Source organism: Thalassophryne amazonica, chromosome 11 (assembly GCF_902500255.1).
Source record: "Thalassophryne amazonica chromosome 11, fThaAma1.1, whole genome shotgun sequence".
Classification (NCBI taxonomy): Eukaryota; Metazoa; Chordata; class Actinopteri; order Batrachoidiformes; family Batrachoididae; genus Thalassophryne; species Thalassophryne amazonica.
This window is the reverse complement of record NC_047113.1, coordinates 8641921-8668817: the sequence shown is the minus strand read 5'-3', so window position 1 is coordinate 8668817 and position 26897 is coordinate 8641921. Positions and strand designations below refer to the sequence as shown.

General features: G+C 40.1%; 1 protein-coding gene across 1 annotated transcript in view; it reads right to left on the bottom strand.

Annotated features, from left to right (window-relative positions):
* Window positions 1-13202, bottom strand: part of gpr174 (G protein-coupled receptor 174) — a 43255-nt gene extending 30053 nt beyond the window's left edge. The window contains exons 1-2 of the mRNA XM_034181264.1: window positions 13122-13202; window positions 12768-12908 (exon numbers count right to left, since the gene is read on the bottom strand). The gene's annotated coding sequence lies outside the window, so the exon portion shown is untranslated. The remainder of the gene's footprint in view (window positions 1-12767; window positions 12909-13121) is intronic.
* Window positions 13203-26897: the final 13695 nt, after the last annotated feature.

Sequence of the window (26897 nt, the reverse complement as noted above, 5' to 3'; positions counted from 1 at the left end):
TGCCTCTTGCTGGAATGGTGTGTTAGTCCAGAATGTAATTAGCAACATTAGCTAATATCCGTAGTTTCTCCAAAAATATTAGTCCTATCAACGTTCCATTTTGCCACATTTCTTCTTGACCCAAAATGCATAAGCACACCAAACGACAAATGTCATCTCTCCCCAGTCACACGTGCACAGAGCTTTTTCTCTTTTCTGCATTCTGCTGCAAGCAGTTGCTTTTAATTTTTACACATGCACAAACAGAGACAGTGGTGGAAGCAATACTCTTTTCACTCATGGTAAGTAAGTAAGTAAGTAAGGTTTATTGATATAGCACCTTTCAAGATAGAAATCACAAAGTGCTTCACATAAGAACAGAGAAATTAAAAACAGCAGAAACATAAAACCATAAAAACTAGGTAAAAGCCAGCCTATACAAAAGGGTCTTTAGCTTCACTTTAAATGTTTCAACAGAGTCCACGGAGCGTAGGTCCAAAGGCAATGCATTCCACATTTTAGGTAACAACAACAAGACATTTAACTAAACTGAGTCAACCAACTGAATGACAAAAACACAATAAATCAATGACACTAATAACACTGTTAAACTAACATGAACCACAATAACAACATTTAAAACCCTGAACTCCCATGGTGCATTGTAGCACAATGTCCATTGCTTACTAGTTAGCTAAAATTGCTCATTTCTCCAAATATATTAGTGCTATCAACTTTCTGTTTTCGCAGCATTCGTCCTTAACCCAAAATACATAACCATACCAAACGGCAAATGTCAGCTCTCCCAGGTTTCTGCATGATCAGAGCCATACACACACAAACGCATGCACGCACGCACACACGCACGCACACACGCACACAGAGGCCACTTGGCTATTATAATATAGAAACCTTAGAAATCAGACGTACATAAGTATTCACACCATTTGCTCAATACTTTGTTGATGCACCTTTGGCAGCAATTACAGCCTTATGTCTTCTTGAATATGATGCCACAAGCTTGGTGAACCTATAATGGGCGGTGTTGCTCATTTTTCTTTGCAGCATGTCTCAAGCTCCATCAGGATGGATGGAGAGTGTCGGTGCCATTTTCAGATCACTCCAGAGACGTTCAAGGATTCAGCTCTAGGCTCTGGCTGGGCCACTCAAGAACATTCACAGAATTGTTGTGAACCCACTCCTTTGGTGCCTGGTTTCCTTCAAACATTATGCCTGGCATTTACACTAAAGAGCTCAATCTTTGTTTCATTAGACCGGAGAATTTTGTTTCTCATGGACTGAGAGTTCTTCAGGTGCCTTTTGGCAAACTCCAGGTGGGCCGCCATGTGCCTTTAACTAAGAAGTGGCTTCCGTCTGGCCATTCTACCATACAGGCCTGATTGGTGGATTACTGCAGAGATAGTTGTCCTTCTGGAAGGTTCTCCTCTCTCCACAGACGAATGCTGGAGCTCTGACAGAGTGGCCATCGGATTCTTGCACCTCCCTGACTAAAGCCCCTCTCCCTGCATCACTTAGTTTAGATGGGCGGCCAGCTCTAGGAAGAGTCCTGGTGGATCTGAGCTTCTTCCATTTACAGATGATGGAGGCCACTGTGCTCATTGGGGCCTTCAAAGCAGCAGAAATGTTTCTGTACCCTTCCCCAGATTGGTGGTGTCTCAAGAAAATCCTGTATCTGAGATCTACAGACAATTCCTTTGACTTCATGCTTGGTTTGTGCTCTGACATGCACTGTCATCTGTGGGACCTTATATGTAGACAGGTGTGTGCCTTTCCAAATCATATGCAATCACCTTAACTTACCTCAGGTGGGCTGCAATTAAGCTGTTAAAACATCTCAAGGAAGATCAATGGAAACAGGATGAACCTGAGCTCAATTCTGAGCTTTGTGGGAAAGGCTGTGCATGTGATTCTTTAGTTTTTTTTTTAATAAATTTGCAGAAATCTCAAAAACCTTTTTCACATTGTCATTATGGGGTATTGTGTATAGAATCTGGAGGAATAAAAATGAATTTCATCTATCTTGAAATAAGGTTGTAACACAACAAAATGTGGAAGAGTGAAGCACTGTGAATACTTTCCAGATGGACTGTATGCCTACTTTTTCGAAATCATGGATTTGATGCAATGCAGATACCATGAGTGACTGACCAAGTGCACACAAGGGTAAGTGCACAATAAATACATCTAAACAACAACACACTAATCCCCTCCAGCACCCCCATCTGAGATCATTTTGGTCCTGCTACTGCAAATGCAACACAAACCAAACGGTATAACATTGGTCTGCAAGGAGCTGGTCTGTGAAATAAACTAATTTTGTTGATCCAGAAAGACTTTAATTTGGCAAAAATGAAAACTGACTCTGCAACAGCAACAATTCTTCTGTCAGCTGTGATTAAACAAACAAATTATTTCATGTCAAGATTTAAAAGTTTATTTTTTTGACCTTATTTTTTGTTATTTTACTTTTTAATCATCTTAAGTCAATGGATGTGCATCCAATTCTATTTATGGCCATGCTTCTCGTAATAGATTGCCACAGAGCAACATTCGACTACTTCCTGAAACTAGTGTTACACCTCTTGTTTCAGTCCATGCTGTGGATGATCTTTGCCTCAGAGCCAATCCTGGAGCCCAGAGAAAGTCATGTGTATGTGTATGTATGCATGTGTGTGTGTGTGTGTGTGTGTGTGTGTGTGTGTGTGTCCTCTCTTTTTGCCTTCTGATGCAACAGACTACATTCAGAGTGCACAGCAGCTCTGATTGATTCACACTGCCACTAAACCCTCATAGATGCTTTTTTTTTTAAAAAAAAAAAAAAAAGGTTGTGTCAGCCTGAAAACACATTTTTACTTTTTATTTAGTCTCATACAACCCCAATTCCAATGAAGTTGGGACGTTGTCTAAAATGTAAATAAAAACAGAATACAATGATTTGCAAATCCTCTTCAACTTATATTCAGTTGAATACACCACAAAGACAAGATATTTAATGTTCAAACTGATAAACTTTATTGATTTTGTGCAAATATTTGCTCATTTTGAAATGGATGCCTGCAATACGTTTCAAAAAAGCTGGGACAGTGGTATGTTTACCACTGTGTTACATCACCGTTCCTTCTAACAACACTCAATACGCGTTTGGGAACTGAGGACTTGAGTGTTGTTGATGATGCTTTTCTTAAATATGGATCATATTTAAGATGCTTCAGTCTTAAATCAATTATTATATCATTATTATATTATTATATCTTATATCAATTATTAGTTGGCTATGTACCACAGGCTTTTAAGGTGGCAGTAATTAAACCATTACTTAAAAAGCCATCACTTGACCCAGCTATCTTAGCTAATTATAGGCCAATCTCCAACCTTCCTTTTCTCTCAAAAATTCTTGAAAGGGTAGTTGTAAAACAGCTAACTGATCATCTGCAGAGGAATGGTCTATTTGAAGAGTTTCAGTCAGGGTTTAGAATTCATCATAGTACAGAAACAGCATTAGTGAAGGTTACAAATGATCTTCTTATGGCCTCAGACAATGGACTCATCTCTGTGCTTGTTCTGTTAGACCTCAGTGCTGCTTTTGATACTGTTGACCATAAAATTTTATTACAATTATTAATTTTTTAATTATTAATATTATTAATTTTATTAGAGCATGCCATAGGTATTATAGGCACTGCGCTGCAGTGGTTTGAATCATATTTATCTAATAGATTACAATTTGTTCATGTAAATGGGGAGTCTTCTTCACAGACTAAGGTTAATTATGGAGTTCCACAAGGTTCTGTGCTAGGACCGATTTTATTCACTTTATACATGCTTCCCTTAGGCAGTATTATTAGAAAGCATTGCTTAAATTTTCATTGTTACGCAGATGATACCCAGCTTTATCTATCCATGAAGCTGGAGGACACACACCAATTAGTTAAACTGCAGGAATGTCTTTCAGACATAAAGACATGGATGACCTCTAATTTCCTGCTTTTAAATTCAGATAAAACTGAAGTTATTGTACTTGGCCCCACAAATCTTAGAAACATGGTGTCTAACCAGATCCTTACTCTGGATGGCATTACCCTGACCTGCAGTAATACTGTGAGAAATCTTGGAGTCATTTTTGATCAGGATATGTCCTTCAATGCGCATATTAAGCAAATATGTAGGACTGCTTTTTTGCATTTGCACAATATCTCTAAAATTAGAAAGGTCTTGTCTCAGAGTGATGCTGAAAAGCTAATTCATGCATTTATTTCCTCTAGGCTGGACTACTGTAATTCATTATTATCAGGTTGTCCTAAAAGTTCTCTGAAAAGCCTTCAGTTAATTCAAAATGCTGCAGCTGGAGTGCTGACAGGGACTAGAAGGAGAGAGCATATTTCACCCATATTGGCTTCTCTTCATTGGCTCCCTGTTAATTCCAGAATAGAGTTTAAAATTCTTCTTCTTACTTATAAGGTTTTGAATAATCAGGTCCCATCTTATTTTAGGGACCTCATAGTACCATATCACCCCAATAGAGCGCTTCACTCTCAGACTGCAGGCTTACTTGTAGTTCCTAGGGTTTGTAAGAGTAGAATGGGAGGCAGAGCCTTCAGCTTTCAGGCTCCTCTCCTGTGGAACCAGCTCCCAATTCAGATCAGGGAGACAGACACCCTCTCTACTTTTAAGATTAAGCTTAAAACTTTCCTTTTTGCTAAAGCTTATAGTTAGGGCTGGATCAGGTGACCGTGAACCATCCCTTAGTTATGCTGCTATAGACTTAGACTGCTGGGGGGGTTCCCATGATGCACCCAGTGTTTCTTTTTATTCACCTCTTTTTGCTCTGTATGCACCACTCTGCTTTTAATCATTAGTGATTGATCTCTGCTGTCTTCTACAGCATGTCTTTTTCCTGATTCTCTCCCCTCAGTCCCAACCAGTCCCAGCAGAAGACTGCCCCTCCCTGAGCCTGGTTCTGCTGGAGGTTTCTTCCTGTTAAAAGGGAGTTTTTCCTCCCCACTGTTGCCAAGTGCTTGCTCATAGGGGGTCGTTTGGACCGTTGGGGTTTTTCCTCTAATTATTGTATGGCTTTTGCCTTACAATATAAAGCACCTTGGGGCAACTGTTTGTTGTGATTTGGCGCTATATAAATAAAATTGATTTGATTTGATTTGATTTAACATATGTCACATGTCAGAGAATCCACTGGACGTCAGTCTTGTTTGACCTTTACTTTGCACACCAATCACTCAACACAGTCAAAACTATTCCATTTATTAATCCTATTAGCACAACCAATAATTTGCACCTTGGAGCAACTTTAACTTTTGATCCCTGTACAAACTGAAATAAGTGGCCAGTTAGTTTTTTACAAAAGAGTAATGTCTAAGCTGTATTTGTGCTGAATCTGGTGCTTCTATCACTATCTGCAGGATTGTTTCAGCTATCTGCTGCACTGCAGTGCAGACTGTCAGGAGGAAAATAAGGATTTGATGTTGCTTTTTTTCCATGAGTATCAAAAAGTTGGCCATTGGCCATTTTCTTGTGAGGGACTTTTCATTCAATGACAGACATTTATGGACATTTGTGGATTGGGCAAAGATAGTATCTTTGGATTCATTTGAGGTTTCAGCTTGTGCTTTATGTTATATCATTGCACCACATATATTAAATGACCGGATCTGCATTCTTTACAGATGCAGACACACTTTAAAATTGTGATTGTGTGTCTCTCTCCACCATCTCTTTCTCCATTATTTCATGGTACAATTCCAAGAGGAGAATATTCATTCTCAGTTCAAGACATTTTAACTTCTATTTGTGAAATTCAGTTGCCAGCTATTTATAAATGGTTGGCTCATGTTTATTCAAGGAATTTCCCCTCATAGCAGCATCAAGGCAGCATCTCCACATCTAGAGTTGGTCCTCGGGTGCCGGACTGTGGCCGCCCACTGCTCCTAGTGGTTGGCTTGTGTCTAACTGTAATTAGGATGGATTAAGCAGAGGGCAAATATCGTTGTATGTATGCATATATGTACGATGACAATACAGGCTCTTCTTCTTTTCTAGTAACCCTTCCCTCTGCAGATTCAGATTATTGTCATTGTAACAAATGCAATGAAAGGCCAGGTGTAAGCCTTTCAGTGCAAATATAAACCTGAGTAAACCACATGCAGACTTGAAAGGTCTGGGGAAGAAAAGAAAAACAGAAAAAAAGGTTTGTTCAAGGTGCGAATTTAAAAAAAAAGAAAAGTATGGACACATTTTCCCATTCAATTTAATGGAATGGAATTAATATAGCGTGCTTTTGGAAAGTATTCACAGTGCTTCACTGTTTCTGCATCTTTTTTACATTACAGCTTTAATACAAAATGGAGTCACTTCACAATGACAACATGAAAAAAAATGTTTGAATTTATTAAAAATAAAAAGCTAAGAAATCACACGTACAAAAGTATTCACACCCTTTGCTCAACACTTTGTTGATGCATATGTGGCAGCAATTTCAGCCTCAAGTCTTCTTCAATATGATGCCACAAGCTTGGTGCACCTATCTTTGGGCAGTTTTGTCCATTCCACTTTGCAGCACCTCTCAAGTTCCATCAGGTCAGATGGGGAGCGTCAGTGCACAGCCAGTTTCAGATCTCTCCAGAGATGTTCAATCAGATTCAGGTCTGGGCTCTGGCTGGACCACTCAAGGACATTCACAGAGTTGTCCTGAAGCCACTCCATAGATATCTTGGCTGTGTGTTTAGGCTCATTGTCCTACTGAAAGATGAGCCATCATCCCGTAAATCTGGGGAACCGTCTGAGGTCAAGAGCGCTCTGGAGCAGGTTTTCATCCAGGATGTCTCTGTACATTGCTGCATTCATCTTTCCCTCAATCCTGACTGGTCTCTCAGTTCCTGCTGCTGAAAAACATCCCCACAGCATGATGCTGCACCACCATGCGTCACTGTAGGGATGGTGTCTAGTTTCGTCCAAACGTGACGCCTGGCATTCACACTGAAGGGTTCAATGTTTGTCTCATTAGACCACATAATATTGTTTCTCGTGGCCTGAGAGTCCTTCAGGTGCCTTTTGGCAAACTCTGTAGATGCACTGTAGATAGTCAAACTCCAGGTGGACTGCCATGAACCGTTTACTAAGAAGTGGCTTCTGTCTGGCTACTCTACCATACAGGCCTGCTTCGTGGATTGTTGCAGAGATGGTTGTTCTTCTGGAAGGTTCTCCTCTCTCACAGAGGAATGCTGGAGCTCTGACAGAGTGACCATCAGATTCTTGGTCACCTCCCTGACAAAGACCCTTCTCACCGCATTGCTCAGTTCAGATGGATGGACAGCTCTAGGAAGAATCTTGGTGGATCCAAACTTCTTCCATTTACAGATGATGGAGGCCCCTGTGCTCAGAGGGAACTTCAGAGCAGCAGAAATGTTTCTGTACTCTTCCCCAGATTTGTGCCTTGAGACAATCCTGTCCCAGAAGTCTACAGACAATTCCTTTGACTTTAGAATAAGAATCAGAAATGAATTTATTGCCAAGACAGGTTTGTGCCTTTCCAAATCATGTTCAGTCAATTGGATTTAAACCCCAGGTGGACACCTGTTAAGCTGTCGAAACATCTCAAGGATGACAAGTGGAAGCAGGAGGCAGCTGAGCTGAGCTTTGGAATCAAAGGTGGTATTTAATTTTATTCAATTGCAGCATTTTTCAATTTTTCTTTTTTTTTTTTTTTTTTTGAAAAATGGCTGCCATAAGTGACTTACTGAAAATTAATCACGGCCCAATCTTCTTCTTCTTCTTTGTCTTTCGGCTGTTCCTGTTAGGGGTTGCCACAGCAGATCAATCGTTTCCATCTCACCCTGTCCTCTGTATCTTCCTCTGTCACACCAACCACCTGCATGTCCTCTCTCAGCACATCCATGAACCTCCTCTTTGGTCTCCCTCTTCTTCTCCTGCCTGCTGGCTCCATCCTCAGCATCCTTCTCCCTATATACCCTGGGTCCCTCCTCTGCACATGTCCAAACCATCTCAATCTCGCCTCTCTGACTTTGTCTCCAAACCATCCCACCTGAGCTGTCCCTCTGATATGTTCATTCCTAATCTTGTCCATTCTTGTCACACCCAAAGAGAATCTCTAATTTTATTTGGAATACCTTTGGCTATGTGTGTGCCACTTTTTATGCTTGTATCACAAAAAATGCACAATAGTTTTGCCTGTTTGCTGCACTAATACGCTGTAAAGAAGCACGGTTGGTTTTCGGGCTTGCATTCAGTGAACACTCAAAAAGCTGCAACAGTCATTATTACACTAATACACACTAATGTCACTAATATGACATCGTATATCACTTTTCAGTTGGTCAGATGGCCTTTGACCTCAGGTGACCTTGAAACGTTAAATTAATCATCCTAATTGTTTCACTGAAACACTCTGTTGCCCAGTTTACACATAGACGGTTTTGTCGGCGGGCAGTATGTAGACCGAAGTTCGCGGTAGTTCCGGCTGTTTTGTTGTTCCGGCGTTTTGAGCGCCGTACTAGCCGCAAATGCACGGATAAAATGCCGCTAAATCCGCCGAATAAAGCGACGTTTTGATGCCGTAGCATCCGGCACACATCAGGCAACGGGGGTTAATACCCAGTTCTATCCTTTACAATCGCAGGTTAAGACGCATGTGAGAACGGCAGTGTTCTGCTGCCACAGATAATGCCCTGTGTACCGCTGGATTTATCCAGGCAAATCCTGCGTTACTCCAGGAACTTTTGCATATAGGCACCGCCCCCAGAGTATAATAGGCTGAAGCAGCTGTCACTGCAGGGGGAGAGAGCTCATCTCTCAGCCTTTTATTCTCCTTTCCTTTTACCCTCCTTAACATGTTACTCATCTCCACTCGTCTCTCCTCTGTTTCTGCACCAGACCTCTTGGTAAGTCCTTGCCCCTGCCAATTTTCTTTTAGGAGGCATACTGGAGCTTCTCTGCAAAAATATCTGGAGCTGGCCGTGAGTGAGAGGCCTGCATGCAGCGCGCTAGCGTTTTTATATTGACCACCGCCTATCGGCCATTTGGAACGCCGTTAACCGGGAGGTGGCGTTTAGAATGACATACTGTCCGCTAGCGCCGCCGTTTTGTCTGCCTCTGTTGCCGGTTAAAACGCCCTTGAGGACGCTGATGTGGGTTCTATCGCTGTTTTACACGCCGTTGGTTAGGGATACAACACCGGCCGTCAATTACGGCGGTGTAAACTGCGGAACTACAGGAAGGGGCAGGATGACACGGCGATTAAAAAGTATCAGGGATACAACACCGGCCGCCAATTACGGCGGTGTAAACTGCGGAACTACAGGAAGGGGCAGGATGACAAGGCGATTAAAAAGTATCAAACGCCATTGTTCGCGTTGTCTCCGTCGTCACGCAAATTCTCCGGCAGCGCTCCCGGAATTATTCGACATGTTGAATAATTTTTTCAATGATTCCCGGTAAAGCCGGAACTAAGCCACGCCCCCTAGTGCCAGCGTTGACAACGGCGTTTGATCCTTAAGACGGCCAAAAACTCTTCCAGGACGCTTACGGGAGCTCTTACCGTCTATGTGTAAACGGGGCTTAAATGCTAAAAGGGCAGTTTTGCACAGAACCGATCAAATGTCAAGGTTACACAAAACCATGTTGTATTTGACCACTGAACTGTAAAGAATCAATTTACATGACTCGTGACATGGAAGGTAAGGGTGCTGCAATCCCTCAATGCCAGTTCATGTTTTTTTTTGTTTTTTTTGCTTTATGCAAATACCCATTGAGGTTGCTGCACAGTTATACAGTATTTTCTGTCTTTTAACCTCTGAGGTTCGATGAACTTGCTGGTGCATCCACATGAATGGTTTATGTTTCTTGACCCATAAGAGTTAAAGAAAAGCAAAATCATCTGCTTGTCTCAATGCAGAAACATGTTTAACTAGAGCACCGCACTAGAGCGCAAACCTCCACCAACACTAGTTTCCAATTCAATTCAGGTCAAAGTCCTGTTAGAAGTGGCTTTTCATAAGCTATATTAGATGTGATTAAATGTCAGGAGTATATATTTAGTTCATGCACTTAAATCAAAGGTTGTTTTTTTTTATGTTTTTCAGTTTCTGAATTCTTTTTTACATAAGTTTTACAGAACATTGGTTCTCTCTGCTCTGCACAATTTGTCATTGCTTTTTGGCACTTGGTTTCAGACTGATAACTGGAAGACAGACAAACAGGCATAAAATTGGAACCTCCATCCAATTTTGGTGGTGTAGGTAAATCCATAACAGAAAAATTAGAGTGAATGAGGTACTTTTGATTGAGATATAATGCAAAATGTACACTAAACAGGCTTTTCAATATTAAATTCAAATGTCCACAAAATCCACAGTCCGGATCAGATTTGGATCAAACTTTGTCAGGGGATAGTGAGTGCCAGTCTGCACCTCACTTTCAAATATGAGAGTGATTGGCGGATGTTTGATTAAGATATAATGTAAAATATACATTAAATGGGGATTTAAATGGCCACAAAATCTGTAATCCAGATTCATCTTGGGACTCCGACGAGGGCGGTTGCATCTCCTCCACTCTTCCTTATCTCTGCTCTCTGCTTTAACCTTCAAGTCCCTACTTCACCAGACTGTGAATTCCTCAAATTATATTGGATACTGGCTCTATTGGACTACTATTGGATTAACCATGGAATTGATCAGCTGGTCTTTGAACACTATTGACACCATCTTTTCTACAAGAAGGTCAGGACCGGGGGATCCTACCTACTCAGATGGAACGTATCCTGTGGGCTATGTTCTAGACTCCTGGGGGTCGTGGCGTGTTGCATGCTTGGTGCCTTTCTCCGTTGAGGACATCGAGGATTTATTCATATTTGGTCTTGTGGGAGCAGGGCTGGTACTTTCTGGCTTATGTGCTGCCCTGATTGGCAAGACGGCGGCATCAAGAACCATGGCCCCTTGCTTGTCCATCATGATTAATGAGGTGGGCAAGGCAGTGCATTCTCAGACTGTGATGACTCTTGAACTCAGACGCAAACTGGATGACATCTTGGAGCAGATGTGTTCCTTGCAAATGAAGATGAAGATTTCGGAGGCCGGGGAATATTTCTAATTCATAATTGGGATTTGGTTGTTCAAGTTAAGCTGTAAAAAGTGTTTTTCACTGCTCAAACCACAACATTATCAGCCTGAAGGACAAATTGCCCAACTGTTTTCCTCCAGAGGAATTTCTTCGGCCTTGGTGAACATTTGGCTGTTTTCTTATCTCAACTCACAAAGAAAATAAACTGTTTCACAGGACTGAAGCATGCTCCACTCCCTCTACCCACCCCCCTCCTACCCCCCATCACACACACCCCACTCTGCTCATGTCACCCCTTCCCTTCTGCGGGGGCAGTGCAGTTTTAGCTGCAGCTGGTCCGCCCCCCCCCCCAAGCTCATGGCGGCACAACTCAGGGTTGCACGTGGCCTTCACCCACTTGCCTCAATTTGGATAACGGACTTCTTCAAATTTAGTGCACATAAACAATGTCAAATGTGTATGTGCTGTTCTTAATTCTGATGTGTGCCATTATTATGGTAAAAAGCAATAATTGTGGACTAATTGCTGTCTGAGGTAACTGGAGTGTAAACATAATTTCTCCACTGTGAGATCAATAAAGTACTCGTATATCTCAGATCAGATCCAGATCAAACTTTGTTAGTCGATAAAGGATTCCATCCTACATAAAACTGTCAAATAGGAAAGAAATTCAATCTTTTTTGACAGTTATGATTTTTTTTTTTAATTTGTTCAATGTTAAAAGATAGGGATTTTCCCAATATCTTTTCTGACTTTAACCTTTGACCTATGACCTTGAAAATTGTATTGGTTCTTACCTATCAGGAAATCCTTTGTACAAATGTCATAATGATATATGACAAATTGTGGGTTCCAGGACAACAGAGTTAGGTGGAGGTAATAACACTATTGTAAGGAATGTATTTAAAATCTAAATTAAAACGAAAAAGTACAAAAGTACCCTTATTTTGATCGTTGAGAACACGTAGTGTCTCATCTTGAACACCTCACTTGGACTTGACTGCCAAATCTCAGGTGCACAACAGGAAAAAGCTGAAACACCTGCTGTTTTCTTGCAAAACCTGACGACACGCAACAGACCGGATCTTTGTGATCAAAGGGTACATGCTGACATGTTTGGCTATTTATCTATAATGTTTTTCAATCTGCTCTCGATGCTCAAAGTGCTTTATAATGATGCCTCACATTCACCCTTTCACACACACCCGCACGCTGATGTCAGCTGCACAGCAGGCGTAAAGTAAAGATTCGGGACCTTCCTCAGCGGACCTCACTCATGATCCTGATGAACAGGGGAACTGAACTAAAGATCCTCTGGTGACAATCCTGTCACGCTAACCTCCACCGAATATATTCTACTGTAAATGTAAAGTAATTACATCACATCTGAAATTTTTAAGGAAAACTGAGCAAGAGTTATTCCGTTTTTAATCAACCAAATTGTTTGTGCTCTAAAGTGAGAGCATGCACCAAAAAGAAAGGTTTTGGAGAGCAATGTTTTAAGAGACATTCTTCCGCTGCTGTCACTGAGTAGTTACATCTGTGACCTTTGACCTTTACTTGTTTCTTGCATTGTTATTCTCATGCTCTCACGGCACCGTCACACACACTATAGAGCTTTTTGAAAACTGGGTCTGCTCGGATGAACAATGATAAGATTTGAAATGGAAACTTCCTACCTCAGAGTTTACTCGGTGGGTCCTTATGGAAACATGTTCTTCTCTCCGCTGTGACTCATCTCTCTGTGGGCTGTTACAGCCACGCACAGTAAATGATCATCCACACTGTTAGCAGCGAGCACCCACGTCCCTCCACGTGCACTGTGCCGACATACAAAAAACATCATGAGATACAGCACACATTCTTACATACTATACACACACACACTGAACATTCCACAGAGCAGACACAGGATCCCCGTGAGGCGTGACTCCACAGCTAAAGCATCCAGCCCTCTCAGCATCTCACACACAGACTCTCTCACACACACACAGGCTGTTGTTGGACAAACCGATCAAAGGCAAAGTGCTCACCTCTGGTGTCAAAGCTTTGTCACCTCACAAAGGACAGGACAGTGAAACATCAGCGAACATTCCCCTGCCCCTGCTCTCCTTTTCCTCTCACTCTTTTTAACTTTTTAGTTCTGCCTCTCTTCTACGCTACCTCTTGCTGTTTGAAACGCTGTTCCGTGTTTCTTGCTTTCTCTCTCTCTCTCTCTCACACACACACACACACACACACACACACACACACACACACACACACACACACACACACACACACACACAGACTCCATGCTCTACTTATTTGAGTGTGTGGGAGTGGTTAAATACAACTTTTTGACACAAACCGAGCTTTTTATATATATACACTCAACAAAAATATAAACACAACACTTTTGGTTTTGCTCCCATTTTGTATGAGATGAACTCAAAGATCTAAAACTTTTTCCACATACACAATATCACCATTTCCCTCAAATATTGTTCACAAACCAGTCTAAATCTGTGATAGTGAGCACTTCTCCTTTGCTGAGATAATCCATCCCACCTCACAGGTGTGCCATATCAAGATGCTGATTAGACACCATGATTAGTATATATGACTATGTCTGTCTGAATCCTCATGACATGGGGAACAAACTGGTACCATTTTTTTAAAAGTTGAACTGAAAATTACCCCGAAAATAGCCCTTTATGTAAGATCATACAATGTTGTACCATGTGCGATAAACTCCCAAACTATACAACCCCTGGCAAAAATTATGGAATCACCGGCCTCGGAGGATGTTCATTCAGTTGTTTAATTTTGTAGAAAAAAAGCAGATCACAGACATGACACAAAACTAAAGTAATTTCAAATGGCAACTTTCTGGCTTTAAGAAACACTATAAGAAATCAGGAAAGAAATTGTGGCAGTCAGTAACGGTTACTTTTTTAGACCAAGCAGAGGAAAAAAATATGGACTCACTCAATTCTGAGGAAAAAATTATGGAATCATGAAAAACAAAAGAACGCTCCAACACATCACTAGTATTTTGTTGCACCACCTCTGGCTTTTATAACAGCTTGCAGTCTATGAGGCATGGACTTAATGAGTGACAAACAGTACTCATCATCAATCTGGCTCCAACTTTCTCTGATTGCTGTTGCCAGATCAGCTTTGCAGGTTGGAGCCTTGTCATGGACCATTTTCTTCAATTTCCACCAAAGATTTTCAGTTGGATTAAGATCCGGACTATTTGCAGGCCATGACATTGACCCTATGTGTCTTTTTGCAAGGAATGTTTTCACAGTTTTTGCTCTATGGCAAGATGCATTATCATCTTGAAAAATGATTTCATCATCCCCAAACATCCTTTCAATTGATGGGATAAGAAAAGTGTTCAAAATATCAACGTAAACTTGTGCATTTATTGATGATGTAATGACAGCCATCTCCCCAGTGCCTTTACCTGACATGCAGCCCCATATCATCAATGACTGTGGAAATTTACATGTTCTCTTCAGGCAGTCATCTTTATAAATCTCATTGGAACGGCACCAAACAAAAGTTCCAGCATCATCACCTTGCCCAATGCAGATTCGAGATTCATCACTGAATATGACTTTCATCACAGTCCACGATTGCTTTTCCTTAGCCCACTGTAACCTTGTTTTTTTCTGTTTAGGTGTTAATGATGGCTTTCGTTTAGCTTTTCTGTATGTAAATCCCATTTCCTTTAGGTGGTTTCTTACAGTTCGGTCACAGACGTTGACTCCAGTTTCCTCCCATTCATTCCTTATTTGTTTTGTTGTGCATTTTCGATTTTTGAGACATATTGCTTTAAGTTTTCTGTCTTGATGCTTTGATGTCTTCCTTGGTCTACCAGTATGTTTGCCTTTAACAACCTTCCCATGTTGTTTGTATTTGGTTCAGAGTTTAGACACAGCTGACTGTGAACAACCAACATCTTTTGCAACATTGCGTGATGATTTACCCTCTTTTAAGAGTTTGATAATCCTCTCCTTTGTTTCAATTGAGATCTCTCGTGTTGGAGCCATGATTCATGTCAGTCCACTTGGTGCAACAGCTCTCCAAGGTGTGATCACTCCTTTTTAGATGCAGACTAACGAGCAGTTCTGATTTGATACAGCTGTTAGTTTTGGGGATGAAAATTTACAAGGTGATTCCATAATTTTTTCCTCAGAATTGAGTGAGTCCATATTTTTTCCCTCTGCTTGGTCTAAAAAAGTAACCGTTACTGACTGCCACAATTTTTTTTCTTGATTTCTTATAGTGTTTCTTAAAGCCAGAAAGTTGCCATTTGAAATGACTTTAGTTTTGTGTCACGTCTGTGATCTGCTTTTTTTCTACAAAATTAAACAACTGAATGAACATCCTCCGAGGCCGGTGATTCCATAATTTTTGCCAGGGGTTGTAATATGTAGCCCTAAAAACTATATATATTCTGAATCATGAAATGTGGAACAAACTGGTACCATTTTTTAAAAGTTGAACTGAAAATTACCCCCAAAATAGCCGGCTGTGTGTATGACCAGGCAGATTCAAATTTCCAGCCCTGTATATGTGTTGGCCATCTCTGTTTATTTAATCCCTTTCTTCAGCTAGTTTATGTTCTCAACTCTAAGCACCTGACTGTCCTGTACAACCCAATTTGCCTTCCTGTCTGAATACATTCATTTTATGTTTGTAAAATTGCAATGTAAAAACAGTGAAATACACCACTACCTCAATTTTGATTCATTGATGTTTACATTTACTGTTACCTTCCTTTTGTGTCTAATTTTGTTATAAATTTGATTGCAAAACAAAGTCTGCATGAAGGATTTCAAATGTGTTTGTCTTTGAACCAGTTATTTCCACTTAGTTTGGGGAGTCCACCTCTTATAGTTCTGCTGGACAAACTTTAAACCTATTAACCCATTAATATTTATAAGACATCAGCATTACAAAAACAAATGTTGGGCAGTTGTTTTGATTAAAATGATTGGCATTTGGCTTATGTCTAAAACAGGTTAACCCGGGCAGCACCGGGTACCCAGGTCATGTCATCTGAGGCTGAAGCACAGGCACTCCAGACCACTGCCACAGTGTTTTTGAGAATCCAAGACTTATATTTTGAATTTCTGGATCATCCTGATCAGTGGCACAGGCAGCAAGTGTTTGAGGCTTTAGATCAGATACTGCAGGCCGAGCCTGATATTGTGTCTTCATATCCAGATTTGATGAACATTAAATCACTCTTTTTGCAAGATAAACTCCCATCATATCTGGAAGATCCAATAGACTTTTTGTTTGAATCAGAGCTTCATGAATACAGCTCGAATCCACCCTCTTACATAACCCTCTCTGACACAGCAGTAGCACTTCCTGGTTCATGTATACCAGATTCTCTGTGCACAATCTTTGTCTTCCCTGGTCACGCCCCTTCCAGAACTTTCACTGATACCTGCATCTTGTTTCACTGATTACACCACCGGTTATTTAAGCCCTCACAGTCTCACAGCTCACCGCCAGATTGTTGTCTTTGTACACCTTCCAGCCCTGTTCCTTGCTTTGTTCTTGCCTGTATGTATTTTGACTCTGCCTTGTTTTTTTTACTTTGCCTTGCCTCGGATAGCTCTTACACTGTGTTTTTTGACCTGTGCCTGTTTTTTGTACCACGTCTCAGCCTCTTGTCCTTTTGCTACCTTTGCATCACTGGTGGACCACCCGTGTACCGAACCCCTGCCTGTTATTAAACCATTGGAACTTATCAGTGGGGGTGATGGTCTAGTGGCTAAGGTGTTGGGCTTGAGACCAGAAGATCATGGGTTCAAATCCCTGCCTGACTGGAAAATCACTAAGGGCCCTTGGGCAAGGCCTTTAATCCCCTATTGCTCCCGGTGTGTAGTGAGCGCCTTGTATGGCAGCACCCTGACATCGGGGTGAATGTGAGGCATAACTGTAAAGCGCTTTGAGCGTCTGATGCAGATGGAAAAGTGCTATATAAATGCAAGCCATTTACCATCAGTCTTGCGAGCTTGCATTTGTGTCCCTCTGGTTTGTGCCATGCCTGATAATAACAGTTGTTGTCTTCTACCAAGCTGCTTGCCTGTTGTCCTGTAGTCCATCCCAGCCTTGTGCAGGTCTACAGTTTTGTCCCTGGTGTCCTTAGACAGCTCTTTGGTCTTGGCTGTGGTGGACAGGTGGTAGTGTGATTGATTGAGTGTGTGAACAGGTGTCTTTTATACAGGTAACAACTTCAAACAGGTGCAATTAATACAGGTAAAGAGTGCAGAATAAGAGGGCTTCTTAAAGAAGAATGAACAGGTCTGTGTGAGTCAGAATTCTTGCTGGTTGGTAGGTGTTCAAATACTTATTTGCAGCAGTAATATACATGTAAATTATTAAAAAATCATACAATGTGATTTCTGGATTTTGTTTTTAAGATTATGTCTCTCACAGTGGACATGCACCTAAGATGAAAATTTCAGACCCCTCCATGATTTCTAAGTGGGAGACCTTGCAAAACCGCAGGGTGTTCAAATAGTTATTTTCCTCACTGTATATATATATATACGTGTGTATGTATATATGTATGTTCCCCACTCAGATTGCAATAGCCAATCACAGATTAGCCTTTCTGTCCATCATTTACCTGTATTTTGGCATGCTTGGCGCCTGAAAGTTATGTTGGATCCAAAAGGAACCAAAAAGGCTAGGACCAAAACTTATATTGGATCGGTTCCCACTGACCAATAGCATTAAAGCTTACTGCCAACAGCTAGCTAATCAGAGCGCAGCATGCGAAGGTCAGCAACTAGCTGACAGATGCTAGTTGAAACAACACAACCACATTCAACAGCTAAAAAGGTTATAAGTGTTGGATTATAAAGTGCTATTTAAAATCAAATCAGTTTTATTTATATAGCGCCAAATCACAAACAGTTGCCCCAAGGCGCTTTATATTGCAAGGCAAAAGCCATACAATAATTACAGAAAAACCCCAACGGTCAAAACGACCCCCTGTGAGCAAGCACTTGGCAACAGTAGGAAGGAAAAACTCCCTTTTAACAGGAAGAAACCTCCAGCAGAACCAGGCTCAGGGAGGGGCAGTCTTCTGCTGGGACTGGTTGGGGCTGAGGGAGAGAACCAGGAAAAAGACATGCTGTGGAGGGGAGCAGAGATCGATCACTAATGATTAAATGCAGAGTGGTGCATACAGAGCAAAAAGAGAAAGAAACACTCAGTGCATCATGGGAACCCCCCAGCAGTCTAAGTCTATAGCAGCATAAGTAAGGGATGGTTCAGGGTCACCTGATCCAGCCCTAACTATAAGCTTTAGCAAAAAGGAAAGTTTTAAGCCTAATCTTAAAAGTAGAGAGGGTGTCTGTCTCCCTGATCCGAATTGGGAGCTGGTTCCACAGGAGAGGAGCCTGAAAGCTGGAGGCTCTGCCTCCCATTCTACTCTTACAAACCCTAGGAACTACAAGTAAGCCTGCAGTCTGAGAGCGAAGCGCTCTATTGGGGTGATATGGTACTACAAGGTCCCTAAGATAAGATGGGACCTGATTATTCAAAACCTTATAAGTAAGAAGAATAATTTTAAATTATATTTTAGAATTAACAGGAAGCCAATGAAGAGAGGCCAATATGGGTGAAATATGCTCTCTCCTTCTAGTCCCTGTCAGCACTCTAGCTGCAATATTTTGAATTAACTGAAGGCTTTTCAGGGAACTTTTAGGACAACCTGATAATAATGAATTACAATAGTCCAGCCTAGAGGAAATAAATGCATGAATTCGTTTTTCAGCATCACTCTGAGACAAGACCTTTCTAATTCATCACTTGACCCAGCTATCTTAGCTAATTATAGGCCAATCTCCAACCTTCCTTTTCTCTCAAAAATTCTTGAAAGGGTAGTTGTAAAACAGCTAACTGATCATCTGCAGAGGAATGGTCTATTTGAAGAGTTTCAGTCAGGTTTTAGAATTCATCATAGTACAGAAACAGCATTAGTGAAGGTTACAAATGATCTTCTTATGGCCTCGGACAGTGGACTCATCTCTGTGCTTGTTCTGTTAGACCTCAGTGCTGCTTTTGATACTGTTGACCATAAAATTTTATTACAGAGATTAGAGCATGCCATAGGTATTAAAGGCACTGCGCTGCGGTGGTTTGAATCATATTTGTCTAATAGATTACAATTTGTTCATGTAAATGGGGAATCTTCTTCACAGACTAAAGTTAATTATGGAATTCCACAAGGTTCTGTGCTAGGACCAATTTTATTCACTTTATACATGCTTCCCTTAGGCAGTATTATTAGACGGTATTGCTTAAATTTTCATTGTTACGCAGATGATACCCAGCTTTATCTATCCATGAAGCCAGAGGACACACACCAATTAGTTAAACTGCAGGATTGTCTTACAGACATAAAGACATAGATGACCTCTAATTTCCTGCTTTTAAACTCAGATAAAACTGAAGTTATTGTACTTGGCCCCACAAATCTTAGAAACATGGTGTCTAACCAGATCCTTACTCTGGATGGCATTACCCTGACCTCTAGTAATACTGTGAGAAATCTTGGAGTCATTTTTGATCAGGATATGTCATTCAAAGCGCATATTAAACAAATATGTAGGACTGCTTTTTTGCATTTACGCAATATCTCTAAAATCAGAAAGGTCTTGTCTCAGAGTGATGCTGAAAAACTAATTCATGCATTTATTTCCTCTAGGCTGGACTATTGTAATTCATTATTATCAGGTTGTCCTAAAAGTTCCCTAAAAAGCCTTCAATTAATTCAAAATGCTGCAGCTAGAGTACTGACGGGGACTAGAAGGAGAGAGCATATCTCACCCATATTGGCCTCTCTTCATTGGCTTCCTGTTAATTCTAGAATAGAATTTAAAATTCTTCTTCTTACTTATAAGGTTTTGAATAATCAGGTCCCATCTTATCTTAGGGACCTCGTAGTACCATATCACCCCAATAGAGCGCTTCGCTCTCAGACTGCAGGTTTACTTGTAGTTCCTAGGGTTTGTAAGAGTAGAATGGGAGGCAGAGCCTTCAGCTTTCAGGCTCCTCTCCTGTGGAACCAGCTCCCAATTCAGATCAGGGAGACAGACACCCTCTCTACTTTTAAGATTAGGCTTAAAACTTTCCTTTTTGCTAAAGCTTATAGTTAGGGCTGGATCAGGTGACCCTGAACCATCCCTTAGTTATGCTGCTATAGACGTAGACTGCTGGGGGGTTCCCATGATGCACTGTTTCTTTCTCTTTTTGCTCTGTATGCACCACTCTGCATTTAATCATTAGTGATCGATCTCTGCTCCCCTCCACAGCACGTCTTTTTCCTGGTTCTCTCCCTCAGCCCCAACCAGTCCCAGCAGAAGACTGCCCCTCCCTGAGCCTGGTTCTGCTGGAGGTTTCTTCCTGTTAAAAGGGAGTTTTTCCTTCCCACTGTAGCCAAGTGCTTGCTCACAGGGGGTCGTTTTGACCGTTGGGGTTTTACATAATTATTGTATGTCCTTGCCTTACAATATAAAGCGCCTTGGGGCAACTGTTTGTTGTGATTTGGCGCTATATAAAAAAATTGATTGATTAATTTTAGAGATATTGCACAAATGCAAAAAGCAGTCCTACATATTTGTTTAATATGCGCATTAAATGACATATCCTGATCAAAAATGACTCCAAGATTTCTCACAGTATTAGACCTGTATAGACCTGTATTAGACCTTAATAGACCTCGTATAGTCTAAGTGGTTAGAACGACTTGGCAAAAGGTAGGCTAAATGTTGCAGGTGCTCACACTGTGTTCGTGCACATGCACAAGCGTGCACAAAACTGTCGCCGCAGTATCATCCACGCCTGTCCGACCGTGTGTCCCTCCCGACAGCAGGTGGAATGTTTTGCGATTCCTCGTTTCATTTTTTTCTTCATGGATTTTCTTCCAGTTTCTGCTTCTTTTGCCCAATTTTGTGTTATGTGTGAAGGGGCCCTAAAGGATGCTCATCATTGTGCCATGTGCAAGCCATATCTGAAAGCTGAAGCCAATCTGACAAACAGAGAGATACGTGAGAGATACACACACAGATGCATCTGCCTTTATAGATCGGTATATGCTTACACTGAAAAAAGAGAATGTTTGAACCAACTTAAAAAAGTGTTACAATTTGTCAAAACCTGAATGAATTAAGTTGTTTGAACTTAAGTTTGTACGGTAGAGTTGATTTAACTTTCAAACATAAGTTCAAACAACTTAATTCATTCAGGTTTTTACAAATTGTAACACTTTTTTAAGTTGGTTCAAACATTCTCTTTTTTCAGTGTACTTTAAAAATAAGGATAGTGTATAAAAATGGATATGTTTCCGAAGCGGTTAATGTGATATTTTCTTTGAATCCCCTAAATTAAAGATAACAGTCTACACGACGAGGACATAATGGGGAATTCGCAAAGGTCAGTCAGCTGCAGTGCAATGGCTGAGCCTCACTTTGGGTGAACCACCTCATTTCTTATGTCTTGTACTGTTACAAGTATTATTATTATTATTGCTTATCCTTGCACACGCTGTTTGATGAGCATTTTCCTCTACTTGCACCCACCTTGTTTTTTAAGAGCTGATGTAACGTGAATTTCTCCTCTGTGAGATCAATAAAGTTTATCTTTATCTTTAATTATTGTTTGTTTCATTTCAATTCCATTGTGGTGTACAGAGGAAAAATAAAAATTGTTGCTGTCCAAATAATTATGGGCCCATTTATCAATCTTGAGTCAAGATTTTATTTGTGTATGCGTGTGCATGTGTGTTGTTTGCAAATCAAGGCCTGCTCGAGCAGAATTTGTCATCCTATGTCATAATCTTTCCATTTCTGAATGACTGAGCCCTTACACATATGTAACACTGCTCATTTGTTATGAAATAATGTGGAAAGAAAACACTCCTGACTGTAAAACAGCTCAGCAACAAAATGTCCAGTTAGTTTTGATCCCTTACAAATGTTTGCCCACAGATAGAAAGCGTCAAAATTTCTACATTGTTTATACTGTTACAGATAACAAGAACTTCTCTGACAAACTACACAGCTGCATGTGGATGAGGGTATGTGGGTTTGGTGCCCCAGATGGAGGAGTAAGCAGAGTTTCAGTTTAAAATCTGACCTCAAAGCCTGGCAGTTTGAAAGCTGCAGCAACTGAAAGGAAGTACAAGAGCCTTCGCACCTTCCTCATACTTGTCATCAATGACAGCTTCATGATAAATACAGAAAAAATGGTGACAAATGGAACAACGGATACAAAAACAAAGCACATGCAATACTTTATTTACATCCACGTGCATTTTTTTAAGCAGGTTTTTGACATTCAAACCATTCTAACCATATCTTACACCCGGTTGTATTTTTACAGAAAAATCAGGATACAATAGAAAATTGGCATTATACATGCAGATTTTTTGTATTAGACATGCAGGATTCCATCCATCCATTTTCTTCCGCTTTATCCGGAGTCGGGTCGCGGGGGCAGCAGCTCAAGCAAAGCCGCCCAGACCTCCCAATCCACACACACATTCCAAGAAGCTGAAATGAACTGAATGACCTTTTACAGTTCCCATTTGCTGTATGTGCTTAAAATGTACTGATGTTAATCAGTACATGTCAAATATTCATTAAAAAAAGGGCATGTTCTTATTTATGGTGCCTCTGAAATGTATTCACCATGATTTTTGCATTATTTATTGTTTCATGACATCAACATTATACAATTAAAAAAAATTCTATTCTAATAAAATAATCAATGAATCAATAAATAATGCTTTTAAAACCTTCAACTTTTGATCATATCATTTTGATGTCATTAAACAGGGAAGTATGTAAAAATCATGGTGAATAAATGCTTTTTTTTAATTAAAATGTTAAACTTTTTAAAATTTTTAGACTAAAATGTGTTATAGAATAATTTTACAATTAATGTCATTTTAAACATATCCTAAGAGTTAATCTATGAAATATCATTTAAACATTTTTTAAAGCACAAAATCATTTGTTCGAAAAGAATGTGCCCGTTTCAGTGCAACATAGCTAAATCATCGTTGTTAAATTTGTCGTTCGAAATCATATTTTATTATATCGAAGTAATGAAAAGGAAAAGGCGTGTGCTTATTTAAGGTGTTTGTGCAATAAATGTGTATGAGTAGTGGAGTTTGTGATGACTCAGCACTGTTACAAAGCTTACACAAGGAAGAAAAAAAAGAACATTTTTGTCAGTTCAGTGACCACTGAAAACCATAAGTCAGGGGATGGAAACCGGAAAATTCCCATTTCACTGAATATTCTTTAAAGTTGATTTAATCATTAATGAGTGGAGTGAGTATCGAACAGTATTTCAATTTTTCATTTTATTTTCATTTATATAGCACCAAATCACAACAAAGTTGCCTCAAGGCACTTCACACAAGTAAGGTCTAACCTTACCAACCCAACAGTATAGTACGTATAGCTGCAGACATACGTCTACGTACACCTTAGCTGAAAACATTCATGCTCAGTTACCCGCAAGTGCACATGTTGCGTTTTATCACACAGTATGTGTGCTTCATTTAGAATGTCTATATCAAAAATGTTTTAAAATAATACTTTCAAGAGATATTTATTTCAGTTTTTCTTCATCCAGAAATGAACAAACGCTTGCTTTAAAGGTCCAACAGAACCTTTGAGCTGTAGCTTTATGGTAGAATGGCACAGAAAAAGATATGTACAAATAGAAAGAGACAGATAGAGGAGAGCAGGCTCAGGCGTGCACTGCCACATCCCTTGTGGCAACACACCAGCAACCTTCTACATCATCCTGTGGTTTTAAATGGGGTTGGTGTTGTTACAGTGACATGAGGACCAATCATGCCATTAACTCGTGCTTGGACTGTCTATCTAAAATAAAGAAGACAAGTGAATTTAATGCTTGGGTTTGCAAGAACGCGCTTCAGAGCGTCTCAGCGGAAAGATTTTTTTTTTTTAAATATGTTCTGATGAGTACAAAATTGAGTTCGAATTTTTTTTTTTTCATGTCAGGCAGAGCCATATATTGCACATTATCATACACACACCCCCGAATTATGGTGACGGCAGCAGCCTCATGCTATGGTGAGGCTTCTATCCTGCAGGCCAACATGTGAAGCAAAATACAAGAAGAAGTAAATTTTGCAGAGTAAAATTTACTCTGCTGGGATAACATTTGGTCCCAGTCCAAATAGAATTAAATATACTCTACCAGGGGCACGGGGCTAAATCAACTCAACATAGTGTAAAATCAACTTTTGTTGAAGTAGAACCACTTGAATTGACTAGACACGTTGTCACAGACCAAATGGTCCCTCCTAAAAATCAGTCTGCCTTGACTTCACTGTGCATGCATCATCAGCCGCGGCTCACCAATTATCACCTTGTTTCTGCTTAAAACTGCACTCCAGGTATCATCTATCTCAGCGACAGATATCTGAAGCTTTTGTGCAACAATCATTTCCACATAAATTCAGCATTATTTCATAATAAAAAACGGAGGAAGCAATCAGAGCGCCACGGCTAGATGGGCTGCTAGCTGTTGTGTTCAATGCACGTCCATCATTTCAAAGCTTCACCGATTATCACCTCGTTTCTGCTCCTTGTTTCTGCTTAAAACTGAAGTTAGAATGATGAAGTTTTACCTTGTCATCTGATGGCTAATAATCACATTAATCCATTTAATTGCTTTCATGGGTGCAATTTGGTGGGGGATAGGGGGGACATGTCCCCCCCACCTTTTCAACCACGGGGTACAGAATATGGTATGTCCCCCCCCACCTTCCGACATATATGTGTGTACTTGAAACATGCTATGTCAGTCTTATGTGCAAAACCATGTCAGAATAGTATCTTTGTTTCTGCAAGTTTGTATTTTTAGCAGCATTGACTTGTTTACACCTGTTTCTTGTTTGTCACATTCGGAATTTTCTGGGACTGCATTTGCCCAGATTTGAAACCAAAAATAGTTGCCTCTAGGGACTAGTGTCTACACATAAGTATCAATGGGCCATATGCTAATTTACTAAATTCTGAAAGTTAGAAAAGGAAATCAGAAAAGCTATCTGGGACCTCAGAAAGCCCATCTGCAATTATTGCTTGATCTCCAAAATCAGTCTGTGCAAGCGAAATTATGTTCAGTATGAGTGCTGTCATTAGTGCCACTTCGAAAATTAAATTCATAATCTAGCCTAAACTTATGATCTGTTGTTTTTTCAAACTTATGCAAAAACAAATCTTGAGAAAAAAAATACAGTATGCGATAGTTAATAATTATTAAGAGCCTGTTCTTTCATATTTATGAATACATTTTACCACATTGCAGTTGTTTTTTTAATGAAAACTCAACCTATCATTTTTTTGAGTTCTACACATGTGGTGATACCTTATTTACACCAGGATGTTAATAAAATCAATGCTGGCTATTCTCAGAATAAAGTAGTCAAATGGTGTCCACTTTATGGTCTTCTCAAAACATTAAAATTACTGTTCTGGATGCTCAGAATGCATCTGAGCTTATCTAGAAACCGTTGGCTTCTGGGGGCCTAAAGCGGCCAATTTCTAATTCCAAATTGCGCCCTTGATGGCTTTGGGTGAAGTGAGTTTGAATTTCAGCTGATAAAAAAAGTTGTTTCCAGATATCAACGTGTAGCTTTCATTATCAAAAGAATCTAAATTTGTTCATATGCACAACTGTGGTCCAACAACACAGATGGGGAATGCATATTATTTTATAAAGACTTTACTTTATAAAGATCTGAGAGAGATTTGTTTTTCCTGATTCGGTTTATAACCTCCGCCAACTGAGGTTATGTATTCGCCCCTGTTTGATTGTTTGTTTGTGAACAGCCTGGAGCCCACAATTTTTCATATATTATTATGACATTTTTACTGAGGATTCATGTCCTGGTAGACAAGAACTGATTAAATTTTCAAGGTCATAGGTCAACGGTCAAAGTTAGGAAAAAAATCTTGGAAAATTGGGAAAAGCCCTATCTTTCACATCGAATGAATTTTCAAAAATTCATAACTCTGTCAAAAAAGATCAAATTTCTTTCATATTGACAAATGTTATGTAGGATGGCATCCTTTATTGACTGACAAAGTTTGATCTGGATCTGATCTGGATTACAGATTTTGTGGCCATTTGAATTTTACATTGAAACCCCCATTTAATGTATATTTTACATTATATCTTAATCAAATGTGCCCCGATAACTCTCATATTTGAAAGAGAGGTGCAGAATGGTGCTCACTATTGCCTGACAAAGTTTGATCTGGATCGGATCTGGATTGTGGATTTTGTGGACATTTGAATTTAATATTGAAAAGCCTATTTGGTGTACATTTTGCATTGTATCTCAGTCAAAAGTGCCTCATTCGCTCTCATTTTTCTGTCGTGGATTTACCTACACCACCAAAATTGGATGGAGGTTCCAATTTTATGCCTGTTTGTCTGTCTTCCAGTTATCAGTCAGAAACCAAGTGCCAAAAAGTAATGACAAATTGTGCAGAGCAGAGATAATCAATGTCCTGTGAAAATGATCTGAAAAAGAATTTAGAAACTGAAAACGATGAAAAAAATCCACAAACTAGAAGCACTCAGAGAGCGCAAACCTCCGCCAAGACCATGGGGCACTGACATCACATGGAATACCCTTTGGCAAAGAGACTAATTCCACGTTGTTTCACGCATCTATCGTCATGTTTCAGATTCAGTAGTTAAACCCTTAGATCTTCAGCAAATGTATTTATAAA